Raw genomic sequence first — 19,017 nt, 5'->3', positions numbered from 1 at the left:
GCACCCTGAATATAACCCCATTCTGAGACCTGAACCCATTCTGGTCTGGAAAAATCTGAATGGGGTAAGCAAGGAAATCAGATGCCTAGACAACAAAAAACTACAATCTATACTAGGAAAAACAAAGATATGGCCCAGTCAAAGGAACAAACTTACACCTCAGTCAAGATACAGTTGAGATATTGTTTTAGTTTAATGAAACAATCTATTAAAGATTTTCAAAGAAATATGCTAAATCAAATAGAAAACCAAATCAACAAGTTCAGGGAAGATATAACAAAAGAGATGAAGGCTACAAAGAAAACACTAGGCAAACATAAGGTAGAAATTGAATGTTTGAAAAAATAACTGGTAGAATCTATGGAAATGAAAGGCACAACACGAGAAATGAAAGACACAATGGAGACATACCACAGCAGATCTCAAGAGGCAGAAGAAAACACTCAGGAAGTGGAGAACAAGACACCTGAAATCCTACACACAAAACAACAGATAGGGAAAAGAATGGAAAAATATGAGCCATGTCTCAGGGAATTAAATGACAACATGAAGCATATGAATGTACATGTCATGTGTGTCCCAGAAGGAGAAGAGAAGGGAAATGAAGCAGAAGCAATAATACAGGATATAATCAATGAAAATTTCCCATCTCATATGAAAGACATAAAATTACAGATCCAAGAAGTGCCGCATACCCCAAACAGAATAGATCTGAATAGACCTATGCCAAGACACTTAATAATCAGATTATCAAATGTCAAAGACAAAGAGAGAATCCTGAAAGCAACAAAAGAAAAACAACCCATCATACACAAAGGAAGCTTGATAAGACTATGTGCAGATTTCTCAGTAGAAACCATGAAGGCAAGAAGGAAGTGGTGTGATATATTTAAGAAACAGAAAGAGAAAAACCACCAACCAAGAATCCTATATCTGGCAAAACTGTCCTTCAAATATGAGGGAGAGATTAAAATATTCTCTGACAAACAGACAATGAGAGAGTTTGTGAACAGGATACTTGTGTTACAGGAAATACTAAATTGAGCACTACAGACAAACAGGAAAAGACAGGAGTGAGAGGTTTGGAACACACTTTTGGGTGACGGTAGCACAGCAATGTAAGTACCTTGAACACAGATGACTGTGAATATGGTTGAAAGAGGAAGGTTGGGAGCATGTGGGACACCAGAAGGAAAGAGGAATGATAAAGACTGGGACTGTATAACTCAGTGAAACCTAGAGTACTCAACAATTGTGATAAAAGGTACAAATAGGTTTTTACATGGAGGAGAACAAATAAATGCCAACCTTGCGAGGTGTTAAAAATAGGGTGGTATTGGGGAAAAAAATATAATCAATGCAAATTAGAGACTATAGTTAACAGAAACATTGCATTATGTTTCATTTAATGTAACAAAGGTGGGATACCAAAGCTAAATGCCTATAAGAAGGGGACATAATGGAGGTGTATGGGACTCTTGGAATGGATGATGTTGTCTGACTCTTATTTTACATTAGTTTAATTCTATCTTTCCTTCTGTTGCTTTTTACCTGTCTTTTTTTAATCTTTCTTTTTCTTTTTCTTTTATCTCCCTACTTTATTTGACTCTTCCTCCTTCTTTGTGGAAGAAATGGAGATGTCCTTATATAGATAGTGGTGATGGTGATGAATACATAAATATGTAACTATACAGAGAACCATAGATTGCTCACTTAGGATGGAATGTATGGTGTGTGAACAAAACCATCCAAAAAAATGGGTTGTTGAAGAAAACTTGAGGGCATTACATTCAGTGAAATAAGACACATAAGAACACATATTTCATGGTCTCACTGATATAAACTAATTATAATATGTAAACACATAGACATGAAATATAAGTTACCAGGATATAGAACGAGCATAAAGAATGGGGAGCAGTTGCTTATTATGAGCAGAATGTTCAACTAGTTTTAACCTAAGTGTTTGGAAGTGGAACAGAGGAGATGGTGGCACATTATTGTGAGAATAACTGGAAGTGCTGAATGGTGTGTGACTGTAGTGGAAAGGTGAAGCTTAGAGTTATGTATGTCACCAGAATGAAAGTTGGAGGTTAAAATATGGGAATGTATAAAACAGTGAATCTTGTGGTGGACCATGTCCATGATTAACTGCACAAATATTAGAAATCTCTTTCATGAACTAGAAAAAATGTATGACACTGTAACTAGAAGCTAATAATAGATGGGTATGTAGGGAAAAAATACACCTATTGTAAACTATGTACTACAGTTAACAGTATTTTAACATTCTTTCATCAACTGCAACAAATGTACTATACTAATACTATGAGTCAATAATGGGGGGGGTTGTTAGGGGTAGGGGAGGGATTGAGCTTTCTTTTTTGTCTTTTTTTTTTTCTGGAGTAATGAAAATGTTCTAAAAATTGGAAAAAAAAATTAATTGTGGTAATGGATGCACAGCTGTATGATGGTACCATGGGCAATTGGTACCTTTTCCAGGTAGCCATTAAAATTTTCCAATTGGAAAATTTTAATGGCTACCTGAAAAAGGAGATTGATGTCTATACCCTGACAACTCTCTTACTGGATGGACTATCTGCCTTACTTGGGCCTACTGGAAGCTGAACTCAGCAGTTCCCCCAGAAGGGAAATATGGCCCCTCCTGCTTCCTAATTTAAGGAGAGGACAGGGGTGGGGAAAGAATCCAGGATTTTCTGTGTGTCTGCCCTTATACCCATCAAAATGATGATTGGCCCTGAAAGGCAGACCAAGGACACATCACTTGTGACTCTCCTTTTCACCTTCTCTCAGGGTATCAATATATACTGATTTTTATCCTATTATACCTTCTACATGATTCCCAGGGTAGTGGGAGGTTAGGGCAGCCAAGCAGAGGGGTTGTTTGAAGGAAGCAGGCCTAGAAGTGATTAACACACATCAGTTGACAGTCCACTGGGCTGGACTCATGTATGCTGGAGGTTACTGGGTGACATCTACCCTTGGTTGAGCCATAGTGACCTGGGGAATAGTCATAGGATACCTTCAAGGAGTCCTGACAACTCCCATCTATCAAAAAGGGTTGTAAGTGGACCAGAGGATGTGGGTAAGGCACTCAGATCAGTGGCAAAGAAGTGGGGTTTAGCTAAAGGCATGGAGCAGACAGACTAGGCAACCTTTGAGGAAAATGTAAGTTTTAAAAATAGTAAAAATAGTAAAAATAGTGAAATAGTAAAAATAGTAAAATAGTAAAATAAAATAAATACAATAAAATAAAAATAAAATAAAATAAAATAAAAATAGCAAAATAGTAAAAATAGTAAAAAAAAGTATTAAAAATAGGCCAAGAAAAGTGTTTCCCACGGGAAGTGGTTGCATGACCACCATGTCAGGATTAGTTAGTGCTCCCCCTCCTATTTCCTACAGATTTGGTCCCATAGCAACTGGAAAGAAAACTACATTCAAGTGACCCAGACCATCGTAGTAACAGGGAGCTGATTGATGCTGGATCAACCATCTGAACACTTGCTCACTCTCCCTGCTTTATCGAGTCTGGATCTGATTGCCACTCAAGGAGCTGATTTCCCCTGCTTCATGTTTATACTAACATCAGGAAGTCCTTCATTTATACCCTGCAACAAAGATAACAGCACAGCAGTTGGCAACAAGCTCTTCTTCCCCACACCTATGGACAACCTGTCTTGATGAAAAAAATCCTGATATAATGAAACTGATAAATGGCTGAGTCATCTTTCTGCTAGCATCCCTGAGGTGACCAGTGACTCTTTAGAGGCGGGTTATGTTCCTCCAGGGTTTATATTCTTTTGAAGAGAAAATAAAACCTTCACCAATTGGGCCACTCCCTGCATACATCTTTGGACAGTGATGAGATAATGTACCCCCAGGTTTCTGACTGCCCCCTTGAAAATTACTTCCTCCTAGCCCAATAAGGAAATATATGTGTTATTGCTATATGTGGATTAATACATCCTGCTATAAGTGAGTTAATACCTCAGGGAAGGTGGAATGGGAGGTGATAAAATACAACAGCAAGCCTATTGGTTTCAATGTGTGCAATCAGATTCCAAGCAGGACCTCTTCATCGGGCTCCCAGGGGCAAGGGGAATGTTAGGAGGGCATGGACGTGATAATTACTCAAGACAGGTCTGAGCACCCTGCTTGGAGTAATGGTGTGCTGAGGAATCATCAAAGCTCTCCTAGTGTGCTGCAGTTACTGTTGTTCCCAAACTTTTACTGCCAGCATTGTTGAGAGCCACAGGTCAGTTGGCCCAAATCATCTCTGCCTTCATTTCTGAGGAAGGAATTGGGTTTATGATGTGGAAGCTAAAGAGGAGAAGAAGGCTAGGCCTGGTCAGTAGGCCAAGGGGTGGATCGCTGGGGAAGTCTAGGGCATGCTCAGTGGCCATCTCCCATTTCTCGCCTACATCCCTCTTCTTTTTCTTCTTACTTGTCTGTGTGCAGATGTCAGTTTGTTTCCATTTGAGACAAGCAGCCCCAGATTCTTGTCAGGACAGAAATCCTGCACAATGGTGCTTGATGGTAGTGCCTACTCCCCTGGGGTATATATAAACCCAATGCTTGGGCTTCACAGGTTTCCCTCATCTCTGACACAAGGTAAGGCATGTGGAGCTGCCATGCACCAACCCTGACCCCAGCAGTTGGCCTCCCTGGGGGATGGACCAACCATGATACGACCTTTTCCCCCAGTCTCACGGACCCTTTGTGCTATGTGGTCATTTGTCGAAAATCTCTGTTGTACCTGAGCCTGTGTTCCCATGATGCACCATATTGCAACTCACTCCACAGGCAATAACAGTTGAGAATTACAGAGAATAAATCCTATAATATTTAGAGTTACAGGTTCTTTTTTAAAAGGATGTGTCAAATCTCCAGTTATATCATACGTGAAAAAGTACTGCTGTATACACTGAATTCCAGAATGTTTACTTCTTTTAATCTGAGATCAACATTTTATAGGCTGATTAGCATGGCCCAGATGGCAAGTGCTAGGCTCAAGGATCCTCCTGCCATGTCTCCTCTCTCTCAGGTGAAAGCCACTTCCAGTAGGATTGCAGGGAGTCCAAGGGAGATTCATGGCTTCTTCTGCCTTCAGCTGTTTCTTCTGTGGCCCTTCTTAATGTTTCTTTTGCTCTGGAATTCCTTCTGAGTCAGTCATTTGAGTGAAACATGGCTATTATAGCTCCAGGTAGGATTCACAGTTTGGACTTGTAGGAAAAGTTTCCTTGGTCTCACATCTACATAATAATCTCTAAGAGGAGTCTTGCCAAATGTAAGTGGATGAGTGTGTGAAAACAGATATGGCAACATCTAAAAGGCTGGATAAACATAAGGGGGCACCAAAATGCCACCAGATGAAGACAGTGGAGCCCTCAGTATAAATTTCACATGGCATAATGCATTTTCACTGTCTGAGAATCATGCATGTTTATTCAATATGCATTGAACAAATATTACTGAGGGTCCACTATTTGCCAGGCTGTAGTCTAGCCTCTGGATGTAAGCAGTGCACCAAAGAAGCAGTGTTCCTACTTCATGGGGCTTCTAGTTGGAAAAGCAGAGAATAAGTCAAAAATTAAATGTAAACATGGCAGATGGTAATGAGCTCTAGGAATAAAGTTACAGCAAGATAAGAGTAGAAGGTGTAGTCAGGAGTGTGATAAGGTGACATTTGAATAGATGTGAATAAAGTGATAAAGGAAATCATGAAAACAAATGAGAAAGAATATTCTAGTCAGTGATAAAGCCAGTGATGTGGCCATGAGTGAGGCAGGGGTGAGTTTGGAGAAAAGTGAATTGCATAAGCTGAACAAACTGGAATAGAAGAACAGATCAGGAAGACACAATGGAATGGGCAGAAAACAGAACATGTGAATTTTACATCAGCGTTCCTCAACTCAGGCTCTGTTAAAAAGAATTTGTTAAGCATGCACTCCATACTAGCAGCTAGAAATGTAGAGTTAAATGAGTCAGTGCCTCTGCCTTCCCAAAGTCCACAGTACTGAGAATGAGAAAAAACAAGAACATAATTGTAATGCTATGTAATATCTTTTCTTCTAGGTGTAAACTCAAGTGCTAGTGCTTGCTTAGAAGAATATGTGTAAATTTGTCTGGGCAATTATGGAAGGCTAATTAAAGCAGCTAACACATAGGCCGAGCTTTGAAGGACAGATCAGAGTTCATCGGATGACTACGGTGATGAAAAGTATCCTAGGCTGCCTGCATGGTTTTTTCAGTTGTACAAAGGCAAAGGAAAGCATTGCAAATTGAGCCTGAGACCTATGGTGGAAAAAACCAAAAAGCATTGGAGCCAAGCAAGGATATGAATGCTATCTCTGAATCAGAGAATGTTGTTTAATCTCCATGTAGAAAAGGAATAATAATAATAATACCCCTCTTATGGAATCAATGGAGTGATTAGTGAAACTAAATTAAAGTGCCAGGCTTATATTGGCTGGGCAATAATGCCTCATTAATGTTTTTACCTGGTAAACTCTAGTTAAGTACTGGGTTGACTTACTATTTTATCCACAGTCCATAGTTTAGAGCCTGAAGCAGAGTGGATGTTCAGTTAATACTTGGTATATAAATGAATGAACTGACAGAGTTATGGTTTCCATTCAATTGCAGTCATCCAGGTAATGGAAGATACAGAACTGAACCAAGACAATAGTGGTAGATATAGGAAAAAGGAGAGATGATTCAGAGACACTTAAGAGATAAAAGTGAAAGAATTTGTTACCAATTGGATGTGGGTATGAGAACAAATCAGGGATGATTTCCAGTTTAATAATGGCATTCTCTGAAATAGAATAACCAAGAGGAATAGGCATTGGTTTAGGTTGCATAGGGTCAGAAAAAAATGAAGTTGAGACTTGGTAACTTTGAGATATCTGTAGGCCATGGAGGTGGAAAATCCCTGAGGAAATAAAAATTAAGTCTGTTACTCAGAAGAGGTGTCAAGCAAGATAGATACATTGGCAGTAACTGAAGTCTTTTCCATGGCAGAGATTTGGTAGAGAGATTAATACAGAAGAGAGAGAATAGGGACAGGAAAGAATTCCAGACTACATTAGCATTTAAGAGGCAAGCTTGAGAAGGAAGATCCTTCAAAGAATCTCTTGACTCCAGAGAGAAGTTAAATGAGAACCATGAGAGACTGACATCCTTTGATAATTTACCTTTCTGTGTGTTTGCAAAAAAAAAAAAAAAAAAAAAAAGTGCAAAGAATAATTTGTTATAATTTAAATATATATTCTCTCATTGAAGAAATCCCTCCCTAACTTAAATCACTATAATGGCACATTCTCTAAGAGATGATAGTAAGACTCATAATTCAAAAGACAAAGTTCTATTTGGTTTATGTGATTTAAACATTATAAGATCTTTGTTTCTCATTTTCATATTGGACATTCAACTTATTTAGTGGATAATAAGCAGACAGCTCAGATAAGCAGAATTGTTTATGGAAAGTTTTTCTGGTAAGAACCATTAATATCCAAGTCTCATTTTCGATCTCTATTCAGTTAGATGGTATTTTTAATGTATCTTCATTATTCTTGAATACACAGTTTGATACTAATTCAAAGAAGGCAGCCACTCTTCTGAAAAAATTGTTGGAAGATCTGTCACCTGAGATAAATACTGACTTTCTTGTCATAGCATTCATTCACTAGTTGTATCTGAACATTACCTTTGTGGTTTAAAAATAATTTTTATTTCTGAAATGCTATATTTTCCTATATTATTTCAGTTGATGATAATTTGGTGTTTCAGTGAATTGGGACTAAAATTCATTAGACTCTATTGTGCTGCTGTAAAGAGCAGCTACTATGGGAGTGTAGGCAAGCATTTCATAGTCCATTGTAAATTGCAATGTTGAGATGATCATCGTGATGTAATTTCAGTATTTGTAAGCATGATTTTGCAAAAGTATAGTTCTGGGAAAGTCCAGGTACAAATGAAAGCAAACCTCCACCTGCCAATGTAAGGGTCTCCAATAATGCCCTAGCATTTATTTGACAACAATATCTGGGGCATGAGCACTATATATTCAAATGCCTGAACTGCTTTCTAATTCCAATCAAGACTTGCCTACCAAGTGGATAAAGAGTCTTTTAGTTGTTTTCTCTACGAAAAATAAATATAAATCATTACAAATTCTCATTTCTCTAGACAGAAGCTCTTTTATGCATGCTGCTTACAAATGGTGATATATCAGTAAAAGATTTGATTTTGATTGGCTAGAAATTTAGAAGGAGCAAGACTGAGCTGATATATATTGAAAGCAGAAAATATATAAGAGAAGAATGGAAATGGAGAAAGTAAGGTGGAGGTGAGTTGTAACTTAAGGATGAAAATGGTATGCTGAAACTTCATTAGCAGGTGCTGGAAAAGAAAATTACACACTGAAGAGTATAATATTTCAAAACAATTTTCCCCAGGCTGGTTATTACAAAATAAATACTACAAAAGTATTATTAATCATCATCAGGGAACTAGGATTGGTTGGGTCCTAAATTTTCAAGTGAAAGAATGTGTTCAACATAGCATTATTTTTCCTAAAAGCAATGGGAAATTCAAGCCAGCTGTAGACATCACTGAACTGATTAAAATAAGTAATGAGATTACACTACTGCAAAATCAAACTATGCTCCCCTGCATAGGAGGATAATAGAAAGAATACAGGAGGAAATAGGGGGGATGATGCCCAAGAGATGTCTACCAAAAATTGGAAAGACTGAGGAAGGCAGAGGGGCAGATTTTTTATACCCATTTTAGGTTAATAGATTATATAAATTTAATCCCGGAAAAAGACTGAATAATTAAGCTGAATCTCTCCAATTCCTAGAGAATTATCTGTATCCAAGTAAATATATTATATTCTCATCTCCCACAGCACCTGGAAAGTAAAGTATCTTATGAGAAATGAACTTTAAATTAAAAAGGGCCTTTAGCTTTGAAAGAAACTGTGAGTCCGAGACACCAAAGTACACTTCTTTGATGGGCGTGGAATGAAGAGGCCATAGAATAGGACCAAGTGATTTGGCAGGTGGAAGCAAAACTGGCAAAAGAGCAGAAAGCTAGTTTGACGTCACTAAAATTTATGTAAATTTCACAAACACTACCAGATAAATGAAATTGACTGATACCCCGTGGGAAACAGAGAAAATGAGCAAAGCTCCATTGGTTCTAACTCCAGACTGGGTATCTCCCGAAAATCTACTGAAAATTCTCTGGAAAATAACAACTATAAATTCTGGACAAAATTCAAAAAGCAACTACATGGACTCTAGTGACTGAATCAACGAAGAGAGGATTTGATGGGAGATAAAAATTGAAGCAAGCAATTAAACGCAGAATGAGGCCCTAGCTTTTTGTAGTTTCACTCTGAGGGAAGTTGCAGTTATAACACTGGAAGCACCATTGCTAAATTTGAATGTAAAAAGATGGAGTCTTTCAGACCAAATGACCCAGGGAGAGGAGCCTTGGCCCAACCAGGGTCTCCTGAATCTTTTATGAGTCATATTTTTAGGTCTTATACAAGACACTATTGCCTACTCAAATTTACAGAGTTTTTTCTCCTCTGATTTATAATTTATTTTTTATTTAAGGAAATTTAGCAGTCAGGGTTCTCTAGAAAAACAGAACCAGTAGGATATATATATATATATATAATATAAATATTAATGTAAATAAGTATAAAATATATATGCTAATATAAATAAACATCTCAATATAAATAAACCTCTATACATTAAATATAGACAGAAAGATAGTAAGATAAAGATAGATATTTTATACATATATAGATATGGAGAGAGAGAGAGAGAGATTATTGGCATATGTGATTGGAGGGGCTGGCAAGTCTGAGTTGATAGGACAGGCTGGAGGCTGGTAATTCTGGTGAGGGTGATGTCAAATTCTTGAGTCCCAGTTTCTTAGGCTAGAAACTCAGGAAGGAGTGGAGGATATAGTCCTCAGGCAGAATTCCTTCTGATCCCTGGATCCCTCAGTTCTTGATGTTAAGGCCTCCAACTGATTGACTGAAGCTTACCCACATTATAGAGAGCAATTATCTTTCCAAAAGTCAACTGATTTTAGATATTAATCCCATCGATTAAATAACTCTGCGGTAAAAACTAGGGCAGTGTTTGACCAAAAACCTGGACACCATAACCCCAGATGATGCATAAAATTAACCATCATGGGAACTTATAATTTTAGATTTTAAATTTAGCACTAAGATAAATTTTGATTTAAATTTTGCATGCAATACCTAAATTTAAAAAGAATGGGTTGACTTAACAGCAGAATGGAAAAGACAGGGAAAAGGGTCAGGGAAATTAAAGATAGAACATTGGAAATCATTAATTGCAAGAAGAGAGAGAGAAAAAAACACTGTAAGATGTAATCTTAGGATGAGAGAATTGTGGGAAGATGGCAGAGTAGGGAGCTCCAGGACTCAGTCCTTCCACCAGAACAACTATCAAAACAGGCAAGAACTGTCCTAAACAACTATTTTGAAACCCAGGAGGCCAGAGGAACACTGTACAGCATCCAGAGAAGAGTGGGAGGAAGAAGCTGATAATTTATGGTAAAGAACAGTGAATTGCTCTCTCCACGGCACAGCTATTGGCACCCACCCCCCACTCTTGTGCAGGCAACCATGGGATCCACCCCTGGCTAGCTCATTGGTGACAGAAGGGGACATGCAAATCCTCTTCCCCAAGACCAGGAGTGGGCAGGGCTGATCACTGATCACGGCTTTTGATTAATGACATCAGATGGCTGGGGGGCTGGCTCTGAGGCAGCCATTGCTTCAAACTGCACCAGACAACGGCTGTGGCAAAGGAGAGTAAAAAACACTGTGCTTCCTCAGGGTTGTGGGGGACATTTAGTCGAAGGGCAGCATTTGCTGGGCCAGTCAAGAAAGCTCAGCTTTGGAGAACCATGGAAGAAGCTCTGGGTGCCCCTTGGTAGGTTCCTAGTCCTGCTTTGGCTGGGAAAGACTGGCTTCAGAAAGTCCTTTCCAGCATGCCCCTCCTTCAAGCACTGGCCTTTCAGGCAAAAGCAACTTGAGAAATGAAAGGAGTGTAAGAAACTACAGAGGTGATTAGACTGGGGCAAAGGCTTGGTGGCTTCAAATACCTGGGAGAGGGAGGTCTGTCTCCTAGTAAACACTGGAATATGTATCTGAATATGATTAAAAGGAGAAATGTTAGATTGTATCTATGATAACAGAATAAAATTTTTTTTAAAAATTCATGTAACTATACTACACAGTGAATGATAGTTAAACTATGGACTTTAATAGTACAATTATAAAAATGTGCTGTCATAAATTATAACAAATAGTCCACACCAATGCATAGTGTTGGTGGTGGAGTAGTATGTGTGAATCCTGTATTTTATTCATTATAGTTCTGTAAATCCACAACTTCTCTAATTAAAAAAAAGAGAATGTATATTTAAATGTCTGGGCATAATTAATTTTAAGAAGACAATGAAAAGTTAAAGATGACATTGGAATTCCTAAATTTACCATTTTGGAAAAAAATAAGGAAAGAAAGATAAAGTAAGCTATACAGCTAAAAAGCCAATAATTAAAATACAATTCCAAAACATTCAAATAAGTCAAAAGAAGGTTAAAAAAAAAAAAAAGGAGAGAGAATCAAGGAAGAAAACAACAAGAGACACCGTACAGAACACATGCATTATAATGACAGAGCTAAATCAGTTGTATTAATGATTGAATCATAAGGTGAGAGAGAGAGAAAGAAAATCATATCTAAATTAAATAACAGTTTTTTGCGGGTCTCCTTGTTACTGAAAATTGCACAGTAGCCCAATTAAATATATGTGGAATGGCCCTCAATAGAGTAATCTCCTTTTGTCTCTTGTCCACTACTTTATCTCACTTTATGGTAGAAACCATTCCATGATAATAAAGTGCAAAGTAAGTTATTGGCATAAAAAGAACAGTATATTATTCAAACAAACATGGAGGAAGAATAATGACAAGTTTATCAAACAAAGAGATAAAGAAAAAGCAAACAAGAAGAAAAACAACAATGGAAAATCAATAATAGTGTTTTTAATTATACCATTTATTTTGTTAACATTAAAGAGAATATCAGTTTTTAATTAAAATTAGTGAATTTATTAATTAATTACTATATTGTTAACAGAATACACAGATTGAAAATAAAATAACATGAAAAGATTGAAAACACAAGGATGAGCAAAGAGAAACCAATAAAAGACAAGACCATTTTTAAAAAGGACACATAGCAATATTAATATCAGAGATGGTGGAAATTGAGGCTAAAAGCAGTAAACTTAATGGACTGAGAACCATTTGTGAAGAATATAACACAGTTATAAGCCTGTATGCATGAAAAACAGATTCTAAATGTTTTGAACTAGAAATATAAAAATAGATTGTTAAAAATTTACAATGGAAATTTCATACAATGGAATATTGAGCAACTACAAGGAGTGAAGCTGTGAGACATGCAAAGAGGTGAATGGCTCCTGTACACAGCATTTTGAGTGAACTACACCAGAAATAAAAGCAAACACTATAATGCTTCACCAATATGGACTAACTACAATGTGTAAATTCAGAATTGAATCTTAGAGCACAGCCTAACAGGGAAATGATTAGTACAATGGTCCCTAGATTGTAAGCTCTTACAGCAGTCAAATCTATTCCTGAATTGTAATGGGTAGCTCCAAACTTTGAGATGCTGATCCCTTAATGTATAACCTGATTGGTCTCTGGAACAATGGGTATCTCTGTGACACCTGAAACTCAGAGCTAGAGCTCGGCAGATATGAATGTCAGTATTAGCGCATACAGCAAAGGTTTAAAAAAAAAAAAAGCTGATAAAGAACCCAGACTTCAATTAGTGATATGAATGAAGCAGATCTGGTTAAGACTAGGGCAAACTGGGCCAAAGGGTAAAAGTCGAAACTGACTGTGTTTTAAAACTTCAACTTCCATGTGAGACCAAGGGGAGAGATGTCTATTTGGTGCAGGATCTATATTTTCTAAACAGTATAACTCCATAGTCGGTTTGTTCAAACACCACAATTACATGGAACTTTGAATAGGAAGTGAGATATGGTAGGTTAGTATAGGTTAGAGTGAAATAGTGACACATCCCAAAGTAATTTGGGCAGAAAATAAAAATATATTTACAGGGCCCCCCTGAAGAGCTGGAGGAAAGTGCAGAAGTGTTGGACTTCCTCACCTGGACTGATGCTGATTTTGTCATAAACATTAGGACTGGTGGTTTGATGTGCCAAGCCTTCTATCATGGGACTTACCCTTATGAAGCTTGTTACTGCAAAGGAGAGGCTAAACTTGCATATCATTGTGCCTATGAGTCTCCCTCTGAGTACCTCTTTGTTGCTCAGATGTGGCATCTCTCTCTCCCCTCTCTCTCTCTAACTAAGCCACCTCAGCAGGTGAATTCACTGCCCTCTTCCCATACATGGGACCTGACTCCCAGGGGTGTAAATCTCCCTGGCAATGCAGGATATGACTCCCAGGGATGAATCTGGACCTGGCATTATGAGATTGAGAATATCTTCTTGACCAAAAGGGGGACGAGAAATGAAACGAAATAAAGTTTCAGTGGCTGAGAGATTTCAAACGGAGTCGAGAGGTCACTCTGGTAAACATTCTTATGCACTATATGGATAATACCTCTTGGGTTTTAATGTGTTGGAGTAGCTAGAAGTGACTACCTGAAGCTGTCAAACTCCAACCCAGTAGTCTGGTCTCCTGAAGACGACTGTTTAACAATGTAGATTACAAGGGGTGACAGTGTGATTGTGAAAACCTTGTGGATCACACTCGTTTATCTAGTGTATGGATGGATGAGTAGAAAAATGGGGACAAAAACTAAATGAAAAATAGGGTGGGATGGGGGGGATGATTTGGGTATTCTTTTTTACTTCTATTTTTTATTCTTATTCTGATTCTTTCTGATGTAAAGAAAATCTTCAGAAATAGATTGTGGTGATGAATGCATAACTGTATGATGGTGCTGTGAACAATTGACTGTACACCATGGATGATTGTATAGTATGAGAATATATTTCAATAAAACTGAATTTAATTAAAAAATTGTTAAAATATCATAATTGGTGATTTTGAGAAATCTCTCAAAATGTAAAAATGCAGGTATTAAGTTCAGATAGAGTATATATTAGAAGTAAATAATATACATGTATCCATGAATGTATTTAAAGTTAATACATTTACACTTTACTGTTTATAAATATATTATTAAAATAATTCATACAATTATTCTTATATTCAATAATATTATTTTACTTCCCTTGAAACAATACACATTTTCATACGTCCATCCTCTTACAATCAATAATATGAATAATAAACTGTTCTTACAACAAATAATATGAATATTGTAATTTCCCTTGGGAGAAAAAATGCACCTTTTAATAGCCAATGGAACACTGGTAAAAAATTCATTGTGAAATTATTCATGAAGTAAACCTCAACAAATTTCAATAGTTAGAGACCTTATAGAACACATTAAAAAAATTAATGAAAGAAATTTTGAGTAAGTAGAAATTAATAAACATACTCTAAAAGTTTACTAGTAGTAATAGCAAACTGAGAAATTCAGACCAACCATTCTGTCTCAGAAAAGCTGACAAAATAATATTTAAAACTTTTTCTGAATTAATTGGGGAATTTAAAAAATGGTGAAAAGTAATAAAGACGAACTCTTGGCCTATCCTGAGATTCATGGAGTATTTCCATAAGGCTTTTGCCAGTTCAGCTGAGGGTGGCAAAAAAGCAGCGTGACATGCTTAGCAACACTTTTGACACCTACAGTGCTACCTATGATTAAAGATATTGGAATCCAGAGCCAGGCGATGTTGTAAGAATTTTGGAAATGATCTTTCGGAGGTTGCAAAGGGCTATGTGTAAGAAGTAAGGTATTAGGGTTGTTGGTCCCTCAAAGGAACCACAGTTCAGATGCAAAAATGCTTTAGTTTCGTAAACTGGATTGAGATGACCTTGGTTTGATTGTGCACCCCAGCCATCTGGAAGAATGAAACTTAAATCTTATCTAGTGGCCTACAAGATCATGCCTGGGCACCAAGTTATTTCTATACTCCATTAGCTTGATCAAAATCAAAGCCCATGCTTTGTTTTAAAACAATTGGAAAAGACATATAAAATACAAAAAAAAGAAGAGAAATCTGTTGAAGCCTTGGAGAGCTGTTGAGTCCAGGCGGACTTGAGCATCTAGAAGTTCCTTTGAAAAGAGAACCACAAAAAGTTTAGTAGTCTACAGACTCCAAGTTGCTTTTCCCTCATGGAATTTGACAACTTTTGCCACTTGACTAGAACTGAGTTTTGCTATGGGAAATTTCAGTATACATTTGGCAGTCTGACCACCTTGAAAGGATAAAAATCAAGTTCAGGGCTGCCAAAAAATGCCCAGACTTGAAGGACCAAGATCCCATTGAGAACAAGAAAGAAAGCAGTAAGCCCACCCACCACTTTAAGTTTTCCTCTCAAAACATTCTGTGAATTCTTAGGTTTATCTGGACAAGTTGATAAGCAGAAAAATTGATTAATTGGACAACCTTGAAATCAGGGACTTCTGTTCATTAAAGACAAACACTGGAGTAGAAGATTTTTCCAATAAATACATCCAACAAAAGTCAAATATTCAAAATATGTAAATAATTCCAACAGTCGGTAAGAGAAGGACATACAAACCAATAGAAAATGGGCAAATTACTTAACAGGGACTTCACAAAAGAGAATATCCAAATGGCTGATAAGTTCATGAAAATCTGGTCAACAGAAGGCAAGTGCAAATTAAAACTAAAATATGATACTAATACACCTCTGCTCTCCCCTCAGCAATGGCTAAAATGAAAAAAGAAATAAGCAATATTAATGATTGTTATATTACTATCATTATACATGCTATTTCGAAGTCAGCTCTCTGTTCAGTTGTTTTCTATTGATTATAAACTTTTTTCTCCTCTCTGTTTGATTATAAGAAATTAACTTTGTACCACAGACTACACTAGAAGCAGCTCTATTTACTTATTCTTAATTTCACCTGACATGAAACTTTAATTCCCAGCCATCATCTCTGTGGGTCAGCAAAGTCTTGCAAATAGGCATTGCCTGCGCTCAAGGAGAGCCATCAGCCTGGTAATAAACAGAATAAGGCCTGACACCAGGATTAGGATTAGGGTTAGGGTTAGGAAGCAGTGTTTCAGTGGGAATAGAAACAAATCAATACATGTTTGTTGAATGACTCAATAAAATTTTTTAAAACTTATTTATACCTTGCATCTAAAGGCAACCATACAATGAATTAATAAGACAGGTCATAAAAACATATGACAGAATTCCTTGTTTTAAGGAGGAAAAATGTTCTTGGGTATTGAAACAGAAACCAAAACTGAGCAGATTTTTGTGGGTCTGATGATAATTCAGTGACTTCTCAAGTTACTCAGGAAATCAATGAATGACTTCCAGGGTATAGAGTTTTTTTGTTTTTAAAACTAGATAGCATGTTGGTTTATACACATCCAGGAAAAGAACTCAGCGGTTTTTGTCAATGATAATGTGAAACTATTTTAGACAATTGGATTCCAAATTGTATATGATTAAAAGAAAAACAGAACTGTTTTCCAGGAGTATGAAAATTGCCAGACTTGTGGTGCTGTTAATTGGGCAATGAGGATGGAAGAAAATAGCTCAGCTACGGTCCCATCAGTGAGCAGCCGCTGTGGTCATCAATATGAGACCACTGTGTGCGTGGGAGAATACAACAAAATCAACTAAATGGACTCAGTGATGCACAGTCACAGAGTTCTGTGGGAGAACACAAAAAAATCAACTAAATAGACTCAGTGATGCACAGTCACAGAGCTCTGATGAGCATAATGAAAATTTTAGGTGTTGCATTTAACATTTTATCAGCATTAAAAAGATAGGAGTATCTTTAAGACTTAAATTTTAGAGGCTGATATCTTCAGGTGACATTCCCCTTTTTCTTTTCAGCAAATCTGTGTATTTATTATATAAATGTGTATTAATGTTCCTTATAATTGATATAATTGTATCTACCTATCTTCAAATGTTGCGATCCATTTAAAAAAGCATGTTTCATCTTGCAGCATTTCCTGAATAAGTTACATGTACGGCATTACATGAACAAATACATTCTAATCCAAAGGCTTTTATTGCTTAAGCAGGTATGCCAAAGTTCACACTGGAGTAAAAATGGTGTAACTTTCAAATGAAAGCCTAAGCTAGAAAGAGATGGTTAATAGACATACTATCACTTAGTGGAAAATATCCTACTTAAATTGTCTCAAAAATTAGATATTTATTTTCTGGGCAATATTGGACATGTTAGTTAAAACCCATTAGGAAAATATTATGACATCTTTTAGAGTAATGTGAAAGATAATTATAAATATTGCACAATCTCATTTGACAAGTTTTTGACTTCTTAATTCAATTCTTCTTAAATTGGATAATTATTAATTGCAGAAGCTGTGAAGATATCTGTGTATATGTGTGGGCATGAGTGAGAATATTGTTCTTTGTTTCTTTGTTTAGTATCAGGAAAGGTGTCTAGAGAATCCTGTATTATATTTACTGCCATTGACAACAAGAAAGCAATGGAATATAAGAATGAGGTGCCAATCCAAATTTTAGAGCAACTAAATTTAATTTCTATTTCTTTAGTATATAGTAGAAGAAAAAAAGTGATTTAAGTTTCAGAAACTGTTTTCCCCTGGAATTTACTTTAAGAATCCACCATTAACAAAAAAGTTGAAGCCTATTGGAATAGGCACAGACATGTGGGAATTGATTTGAATTCTTTCCCTAACTTCTAACATTTTGCAGACTTTCTTTACTATTGTTATTTAAACTATCTGCTGTTCCTCTCACCCATTTCACTGTCCCTGATTTTTGCATGCTCTTGCATCTGCCCTTGATATAAAAATGTTACCAGTTTTCCCCAACCCCCTTAATTCTGCCACCTTTGGAGAAAACCTAACAAAGTATTTCATCTTTATTTATGCTCATAATTTTCTGCCCTGAAGAAAATAGAGACAGATAAGAAGATATCTAGGCTGACGCAGATTCTGTGGGCAGCAAAAGTCTCACAAGAGTGCTGGGCTTATGGTGATCTCAAGGGTTAAAGGATATAGTCTTTTTTTTTTTTGATAAATGTATTGGCTCATATAGCAATCATGTTCTAATTAAGTTAGCTCACTAGCTTAGACTGTAAAACACTGAAACACACAACTCACACGACACAAAATATGTATGGGAATTTCAGAGTTTCTCATTTTATGCATGTTGTTATCTGACATTGTAGAATGTATCAATAAGGAGCAAACAGCAAAATGAAATACACCCATGTTTCCAGCTTTCTAAGACTCAGTTTCTTACACCTAAGTACACTAACTTCCTATCAATTCCAACACCCAAGATACAAGAATTTTTTTAAGTTGTCCTCTATAAACTAAGACTTTGTCCCAAAATAAGTGGTATTCTGAAATATAGGAGTTAATTACTCATTTAAAATATTTCATTTGGATTTAACCAGTTCAGAAGACTAGTAACCAAGTATGAAACATGTAAAATATTTGTTGCCTGTTGATACATTGGTAGAGTCATCAGATAAATGAATATTCAGATAATTAAGTGTCTCCTTGGCTTTTTAACGGGTTAACTTTGTTGTGTTCCTGTCTGTCTCAGCATCTTCACAACTGCTGAGTTCAGTAACTATGGAAACTGATACATAGCACATTATATACAAAATCAAATTTCCAGTATAAGTCACACAATTTTTAGCTCAGTGATTTCAACAACCAGAAAGGTTCAGAGAATTTTTTTTTCTCCTCAAAGTGAGAATCTTAATGATATTTGAAAAAAAATTA

Source organism: Choloepus didactylus, chromosome 7, assembly GCF_015220235.1.
Source record: "Choloepus didactylus isolate mChoDid1 chromosome 7, mChoDid1.pri, whole genome shotgun sequence".
NCBI classification, from domain to species: domain Eukaryota; kingdom Metazoa; phylum Chordata; class Mammalia; order Pilosa; family Megalonychidae; genus Choloepus; species Choloepus didactylus.
Note: the sequence above shows the minus strand (reverse complement) of the source record.